We start from the raw sequence: 8,956 nt of genomic DNA on the forward strand, positions 1-8,956 counted from the left end.
CTGGGCGCGCGCCTGCAGCCCAGGAAAAAAAGGGAGATCGAGCGCGCCGCTGCAGCGGGGAGAACCTGTCTAGACGAGGCGGTGCGGCAGAGACGCTTCTGATGGGGCTTTCGGTGCGCTTCTTCCCCAGGAGCAAACAAGAGCTGGAGGGGAAATGAATAATAGTAACAGTAGTAATAATAAAGACTGAGCACTGCGTGGCGCTCCCGGGCCTCGAGTCCTGTGCCAGGGCTCGTCCTTTGGCCCCGATCCCCGCCCACGCAGCGCTCCCAGAGGGCGCACAACTGCCCGGGAAAGCACATCCCCATGGGGGGGGGGCTGCTGCCTCTTTCCTGTCCCCCCCCCGGCCCATTTCCCCCCCCCACACACCGACAAGCTTCTGTCCCTTTAAGAAAGTTTGGTTGCCCTTCGGCCCTACTCGCAGCTGATGGATGCAAAGCAGCAACAGGGCCCTCCGGGGGCCAATCAACGGTTTCCACATCCCGCCCACGTGACTCCCGAGGCGCCGCAGCAGCAGTGAGGGGGAAGGGCCCACGTGTACACGCCCCCCCCGCTCTTAAAAGAGCCGCCCCGCCAGAAAAGACCCGAGGTGGCGGGGAGGGGCGGCATGTCAAGGGCGGCGCCTGCAAAAGGCCCCAAAGCCTCACCCAATCACCAGCCCCTCGATGTAAAAAACCACACAAATAATTTAAAAAGTGTACGTTGCTTTTAAAAAGCCTGCAAGACAGGTGAATTCCCTCCCTGCATTTTGGCAGCAGCACCGCCCCCACCCCCGCGAATATTTTGGCTGGCTACGGGGCTGCAGGCAGCAGCTGATGCAGCCCCTGAAGAGCTACAGTCTGTCGGAGGAGGCAAGGCTGGATGGATGGATGGACGGACTGGGAGCCCCTTGGTGGTCGATTTTAGACAGCCACCTCGCAGACACGTTGGACTGCAAGTCTCACTGTCTATTGGTTCAGGTTGTTCTTACACACCGCCTCACCCCATCCCCAGGCCTGCCTCATCTGATAGGTTTTAGATGGAGATGATGTGGAGTGAACATGGGACGAAGTTGCCCCAAACCTGTGGAACCCAAAGGGCAGCTAGCCGTGCCTCCTCCGCCAAGGCCACACTCTCCCTCATGGTCTGTGGTAGCTGATGCACACCAGGTGCTGTACAGGAGTTTCAAGGCTGGAGCAAGGCCTGCCTCCAGGGTGGCAATCTAATTAAGAAATGTAGGGGAGCAGGTGGAGAGCAGCATTGAGAAAGGCTGGTCAGGTACGACCCAGGAAAGCTGAACAGAGAGACTTCAGCTGGAAGAGGTGCTTGCAGGGCCCAGGGGAAGAGCATGCCAGGTGGCCCACGGAGTGAGACTGGGAACCCCCCTTGCCCGCCCTCTTTGCTCGCCAAAAGGCACACTTGGGAAGCCTGGGCTGCGTTCCTTACAGCCAGGAGTGTATTTTTCAGGAGGGTGGCGCAGCCATCCATGTCCCCCTGGTGCCGGAAGACCTCCTGCTCTGGCCCGTGGTGGTGTGGCGGTTGGCCGTGTGTCCCAGCAGGAGGCCGCCTGCCTTGTAACCAGACTCCCTGGGAGAGACAAGAGGCTCTTGTGACATTTGGGGGCACTGGGGAGGGGGAGTCTTTGAAAAGGGCATGGCAAGGAAGCGGCTGGACGTGTGATGAAGCACTGACTCATCGCAGCCACGCAGGAGCGGCCAAAGTCTGCCTCCCTTGGAGGAGCCAGGCAGCAGTGGCTCATGGCCATGGCTTGCCGCCTTCTCCTCTAGAGGGAAGGGAACGCTTTGCATGCGCAGCAAACCCACAGTGCCCTTCAGCAGCAGCCTGCTCCTCCCACCACTCCATTTCCATCCGCCCCTTGGGTTGTCCCAGGACTTCAGAACGGTTCCACCAAGACCCCTCTCTGGGGCCTGCAGGGCCGAGCCAGGCACTAGAAAGCCAACCGCGCAGCCGCACATGAGCCAACGCAATTGGAATGTCAGCTATTCACTACCACCCTTCTGGCAGCGAACGGGCCTGGAAAAGCCTGCAGCATTACAAGGCCCCCCCAGCCTCCAATGAGCCAGTGAAATGCCTGCCGGGGCCACGCAGGAGAAGGGGGAGGCCCGGTCGGTCAGGAGCCGGCACTGTCGTTTGGGGGCCAGCCAGCCGGGGACAGGCAGCCCCCATGGCCAGGACAAGGTGTCCAGGAAGGCCTCTTCTAGGAAGGAACGTCTGGCTTGATGCTGGCTCAGGAAGGGCAGAGCAGAGCCTCTCTGGGCGGGCGGGCGGGGGGGGGGAGCTGGTTCTCCAGCCAGATCTGGCTGACATGCCGTCACTGTGCCAGTGCTGGTGAGAGGGCCGCCCCAGGGAGCCCGAAGGAGGGAGGCCGGCTGCAGCCCTTGCGCTCGGGCCCTCCGCCCACCAAGGACGTGCCTCGGATGCCGCCTCCTTTTCCAGACATTCCTGGATGAGTCACAGAAGGAGGAGACGGTCTGGTTTCCAGGCAGGGAAGTGCTCTGTTGCCACCAGGGCTCAGAACCAGCCCTTGGGCCTTGGCTGGCCTGAAAGCACTGAAATCCACCACCCCCTCCAACACACAGTGATTCCAGCTTGGGGAGGGGGCCGGTGAAGATCCGCTGACCAGTGATCAGAACAGGGCTCCCTGGAGAGCAGTGGCCCATACCATACAGTTGGTGAAGACGCTGCCTGACGCCTGGCCAGGAGAGGCAGGACGCCCTGGTCTGACCGGCTGGCTGGGTTTGCTGCTGCTGCTGGGGATCCGAGCCCACATCACAGGGCCAAGCAGCAGGCTTTCCCTTGAAGAGCAACTCATTTACCACCTGTGCTCTAAGCTTGGCACTCTCTCTCTTAGGGCTGTTCAGGGTTTTCAAAGGAAAAACGAGCCCTCTCCTCCTCTATGGCAAAACACACAACCCCCTCTTTGGTGCTGGCTGGGAGGCTGCTAGCACTGAGTGACGGCCAAAGGCCTCGGCAGCTTCCCTGCCCAGAACTGCTGAGCACCACCACCACCCGCCCCCGGGGAAAGGGCATCACCCAGCCGTGACCGCTCTGCCATGGTGGATGCTGGATCCCTTTAAGAGCAGCTGCCTCGTCAGCTCGGCTTTTCAGATTCCAGCCGACAGGCCCAGGTGGCTTTGACGTTGCTCTGACCTCAGCACTCTGCCAGATGAATGCAGCTCCTGTCGCTCCAGCCCTGGGGACTAGAAATAACTGGAGCCAGGCTATCTATAGGCCCCTGCTCCGGGCACTGGGCTAGGCCTTACGTAACTCACATTTGCTGCCACCAGCAAAGGCCGGGCACCCAGCCAGGCCTGCCTGCCTGACCCAAGGGGAGGCGCTGAGACTGCACCCACGAGCAGCTGCTCTCCTCCTTCAGCCGGGCACATACTGTGGGCAAAGCCCCTTCGTCCGCCTTCCACGTGCAACGCTCAGTTAAGACTGTTGCCACAACCCTATGAAGAAGGCTCCTCTTGTTCCCATTTCCCAGATTTGGAACTGAGGCTGAGTGAGCACAGCTCACTCCAGGCTACTCAAGAGGTCTGTAGCAGAGCATGGGAGCAGGCTTCTTGCCAGTTTGTTCCAACATGGTGCTTTCTCTCCCCCTTTCTCTTGCACACCTGTCCCATGCCTGTCCCATTCACAAGAGCTGTATTCATCCCTCGATACTCTTGCCTCTCCAACCAGGTCCCCAACTGACCCAAAAAAGACCCAGCTGGCCTCTTCCTGGGCATGAGCAAGACCTGGAAATGAGATGACTAGCTGCTCTATTCATCGCCAGAGCAAGCAGATCACAGAGAGAAAATGTGGGTCCTGCTGCTCCAGAGGGAAAGGACCCCAAACAAGGGGTTCAAATAACAAGAAAGGAGGTTTTGACTAAATGTGAGCAAGAACTGCGTGACGGTGGGACAGGTGGCCACGGAAGGTGGCGGGCTCTCCTTCAGCAAGACTTCTTTAAGGGGGGGCTGTTGGGCCCACCAGGGATCCTGCAGATGTAGACCCCTGCCTCTGCAGAGAGTTGGACAGGTGGCCTTTGAGGCCCTGTCCACTTCTATGGGTCTCCTGTGACAGGAACAACCAAAGGGGAGGGGGGATGCTGGAAAGCTGCTCTCGACCCTTCTGCCTCCGCCTCCGCCTCCTCCCTGTGCTGTCTGAACTTAGGAAGCTCCTCGGGACAGAGACCTTATCACATGCCACACCCATTGATGACCCTGCACAGAAGTGCTTTGATAGAAGAATCATTTTGCAAGCTATGGTTGTAATATTTGTGCACTGTCTTCTGCATGGTCAGTGGGACGAGGGTAGAAGTCTTAGAAATTAAAGCAAAACCAGATTCCTTTCTCCTCTTGAGATGGACTCAGCCGCTGCCACTGAACTCTGCATAGAAGCTACTTTCCCGATTCATCTTTATGGGGGTGCCATCTGGTGGCCACAGTTGGATGCTGCAGCACCAATGGATTTATTGTATTTATTTATTAATACTGCTTCTCATTAGCAAAACTCCCAAAGCAGTTTACAACAACACCATTAAACAAAACAATCCGATAAAAGCACAAGAATGCAATATCAGAGCGCTCAAAACAAATCATGGCTAGGGGAAATAAAATTCCTTTTATGAATAAATACATAGATTCGCGTGGGGAACGCAAGCCCCTCACATAGATAAGTCGCAAAGCCTTCTATTATTATTTATTTATTTATTTATATAGCACCATCAATGTACATGGTGCTGTACAGAGTAAAACAGTAAATAGCAAGACCCTGCCGCATAGGCTTACATTCTAATAAAATCATAATAAAACAATAAGGAGGGGAAGAGAATGCACCAAACAGGCACAGGGTAGGGTAAAACTAGCAGTATAAAGTCAGAACAAAATCAAGTTTTAAAAGCTTTAGGAAAAAGAAAAGTTTTTAGCTGAGCGTTAAAAGCTGCGATTGAACTTGTAGTTCTCAAATGTTCTGGAAGAGCGTTCCAGGCGTAAGGGGCGGCGAAAGAAAATGGACGAAGCCAAGCAAGGGAAGTAGAGACCCTTGGGCAGGCGAGAAACATGGCATCAGAGGAGCGAAGAGCACGAGCGGGGCAATAGTGTGAGATGAGAGAGGAGAGATAGGAAGGAGCTAGACAGTGAAAAGCTTTGTAGGTCAACAGGAGAAGTTTATATTGGATTCTGAAGTTAATTGGAAGCCAATGAAGAGATTTCAGAAGTGGAGTAACATGGTCAGAGCGGCGAGCCAAGAAGATGATCTTAGCAGCAGAGTGGTGAACAGAAACCAATGGACTGATGTGAGAGGAAGGAAGGCCAGTGAGAAGAAAGTCCTCGGTGGCACAAATTCAGTGCTAGAGATGTTCCACTGCAAACCTCCCATTTAGGGCTGGCCCACCATAAAGCGAACCTGGTGCTCACCAGCGCTTTTGGACTACAACTCCCGGCTTTCTTGACCATTGCCTATGTTGCCTGGGGCTGATGGGAATTGAAGTCCAACGCTCTGCCAGGAACCAGAGTGCGAAAGGCTGTAGGATGCAGTGCTTTGGATGTCTGCCTATTCGCATAACCTGGGTGTGATTCTCGGAGATGTCAGAGTCCGCTTTTGAGCAGCTGAAGCAGCGTTTTACGGCAGCCCCAATTTTGCAGCATCCAGATCCGCGTAAACCTTTTGTGGTGGAGACTGATGCTTCAGATGTCGCCGTGGGTGCAGTTCTTCTGCAGGCAAGTACAGCAGGCTCTTTTGGGTTGCCTTGTGCTTTTTTTCCCAGGCAGCTTACTCCTCCAGAGCGGAACTACACTATCTGGGAAAAGGAACTCTTGGCAGTGAAGGCGGCCTTCGAGGTTTGGCGACATCTGTTGGAGGGGGCGGCTTATCCTGTGGAAGTTCGTACCGATCATTGGAACCTGGAACACCTGCAGACGGCCCGGAAGCTGACACAACGGCAGAAGCGTTGGTCTTTGTTTTTTGGGCGCTTCAACTTTCAGTTGAAGTACATTCCTCGTGCTCAAAATCGCCAGGCAGACGCCTTGTCCTGCAAGCCTGAGTATGCAGCGCAGACAGAGGGGGAGGTTCTTTCAACAATTCTGTGACCTGAACATTTTGCTGCGGCGCAGGTGTCCCCGACGTTGCGGGAGCAGATTCGCCAGTTGCAGGGGCAGGACGCTTTTGTGCGGGACCACGCAGCAGAGGAGGCAACTTCACCTTTCCGCATGAGAGAGGGGCTCCTATATCACCGTGGCCGGTTGTATGTGCCAGCAGGTGTATGTAGGGACTCTGTGTTACAGCTGTGCCATGACAGCCGGCCAGCCGGACATTTTGGCCTGTACAAGACTTTGCACCTGCTTTCTAGAGACTTTTGGTGGCCTAGGGTACAAGCGGATGTTGCTCGGTACGTCCAGAGCTGTCCGGTGTGCCACCGGGCAAAGGATACAAGGTTTGCTGCATCCGTTGCCTACTCCTGATGGACCGTGGCGGGTGATTTCGATGGACTTTATTATGGATTTGCCACTTTCTGTAGGACACACCACTATATTTGTGGTGGTAGATCTTTTCTCTAAGATGGCACATTTTGTCCCGTGTCCAGGTTTGCCTACTGCTCAGGAGACTGCTCATTTGTTTGTAAATAATGTATTTCGTTTGCATGGACGGCCTGAGGGGATTGTTTCTGATAGGGGAGCACAGTTTACGGCACGTTTTTGGAAGGCTGTGATGCAGGTTTTGGATATCAAGGCACACGTCTTCAGCCTTTCATCCGCAGACAGATGGCCAGACAGAGCGGACAAATGGCACGCTGGAGCAATACCTGTGCTGCTACTCTAATTACCAACAGGACAATTGGGCGGGGTTGCTTCCCTTGGCGGAGTTCGCCTATAATAACTCGGTGCACGCCTCGACACAGCGAACACCTTTCTTTGCAACCAGTGGTTTCCATCCACGTTGGTTCCCTGCAGTGGTGCCCTCCACCAAAGTTCCTGTGGCAGACCAGTGGTTGCAGGAATTACAAGCGGTGCAATCTATTGTGCAGGAGCAGCTGCAGGTTGCCAAGGAAGCCTACATGGTGGGGGCAGATCGGAAAAGGCAGGAGGGTCCGGCAATCGCGGTTGGTGATCGGGTGTGGTTGTCGACAAGGAATCTTCCACGGCATCGACCTTGCAGGAAGTTGGACGCCTGCTTCATCGGGCCTTTTTTAGTGACAGCACAGGTCAATCCAGTGGCTTTCCGGTTGCAGCTGCCTCGGACTTTCCGTATTCACCCAGTGTTTCATCGCTCCCTATTGGTCCCAGCAGCAGGGGTGAGGCCGGATGCTGGCTCAAAGGCTCCTCCAGTCCCAGTTTTAGTGGATAGGGAGGAGGAGTATGAAGTTGCACAGGTCCTAGACTCTTGGAGACATCAGGGGCGGTTGCAGTATTTGATAGACTGGCTGGGGTATGGGCCGGAGGAGCGCTCCTGGGAGAATGCTGGGGATGTTCATGCTCCTCTCTTGGTGCAGGACTTTCACAACAACTACCCTTCAAAGCCTGGCCCGGCTAGGGCGGCAGGAGGGGATTATGGAGAGGGGAGTAGTGTTAGAAACTGTGAGGTATCTGATAATGAGGAGTCTGGGGATGAAGAGCCGCAGGCTGGACCTAGTACCAGCATGGCTGGGCAGCAGCCAGCAGAGGCTCCCTCCAGCTCAGCCTTAGAGGAAGAGCAAACAAACGTCTTACCGGTGCGTCTTACCGGTGCCATCGTTCAAACAACAAAGGGCGGAGAAGGAGGCGTTACGCAGATCCAAGCGCATTGCTACTAAACGCCAGATAAACAGGGAACAGCTGTGATTCTGGGCTTGGGTATTTAAGTAACAGTGCGCAGGCCAGGATCTTGTCAGACTTAATCTGGTTTGCCTGAGAAAGCTCTGGACCTTGAAACCTTGGCCTTGTCGTGTTTCTGCTATACCGGTTGGACTACGGACTTCTTGGACTCTGTGACTCTCTCCTGCCCTTTGGAACGCGGACTGGCTTTGTGGACTTTCGTGACCCTCTCTCCCGGACCCTTTATGACAACTGGATGGATTTATGGACTGGCTTTGACTTCGGCGTAAGCACAGAAAGACTGTTCTGTTTCTTTATGTTTTGAACTGTGTGAGAAATACAAATTAAGCGTTATCTCTTCATTTGGTGTGTTTGCTGGTACCTGGCGGTCTTCCCAGTCTGGGCACACAGCCCATGTAGATAAGTTAAAAAGTGGCTGGTTGCAAAGCCGCTTCCTCAGGACAGAGCCCTTCACCTAGGTCTGCCACCACAGAGCTGAGGGATTGGGTCTTGTGGGGGCGGGGGCATCATAAGTGCCTCACCAGAGGAAGGAGTGGAGCCAGCAACTCAGAAAGAGGCTGTGGTGAAGAAGCCATTGCTGGACTCAAGTACCCTTAACCACAGCCGCCCTAATTCAAATCCAGATCCTGGCGCAAAGGGTAGGGAATGGATTGTTGCAGCACTTTTCAATCTAGGACAAGGGAGATCCAGATTCAAACCCTCTCTCACCCATGAAGCTTGCTAGGAGCACACTCCTATGCCTGTTTAGACAGAAATAGATCCTACAACTCCCAGCATGCCCCAGTCAGCTATGCCAGCTAGGGAATGCTGGGAGTTGTAGGACTTATTTCTGTCTAAATAGGTATAGCTGGCTGGGTCATGCTGGGAGATGTAGGCCTTTTTTCTGCCTAAACTGCCATAGATTGCACCTTATGGCCAGTCTAGCCTACTTCACAGGTTTGTTGTGAGAATAAATGGGGGTAGGGGAAGACATGCACGCTGCCTTGAACTCCTTGGAAGAATGGCGAGGAAATAACAACAATATACTGCAGCACAGCTAAGGCAAGAGGGCTGTGCCACCTCACAAGACGTGGAGTCATGGCAGCTGCAGCCATTGGCTCTACAGCTTGAGGCACCTGGTGCCCACAGCAGTCCAGGTCCAGTGAGGGGCATGCCCCCTC

This window comes from Elgaria multicarinata, chromosome 22, assembly GCF_023053635.1.
Source record: "Elgaria multicarinata webbii isolate HBS135686 ecotype San Diego chromosome 22, rElgMul1.1.pri, whole genome shotgun sequence".
NCBI lineage: Eukaryota > Metazoa > Chordata > Lepidosauria > Squamata > Anguidae > Elgaria > Elgaria multicarinata.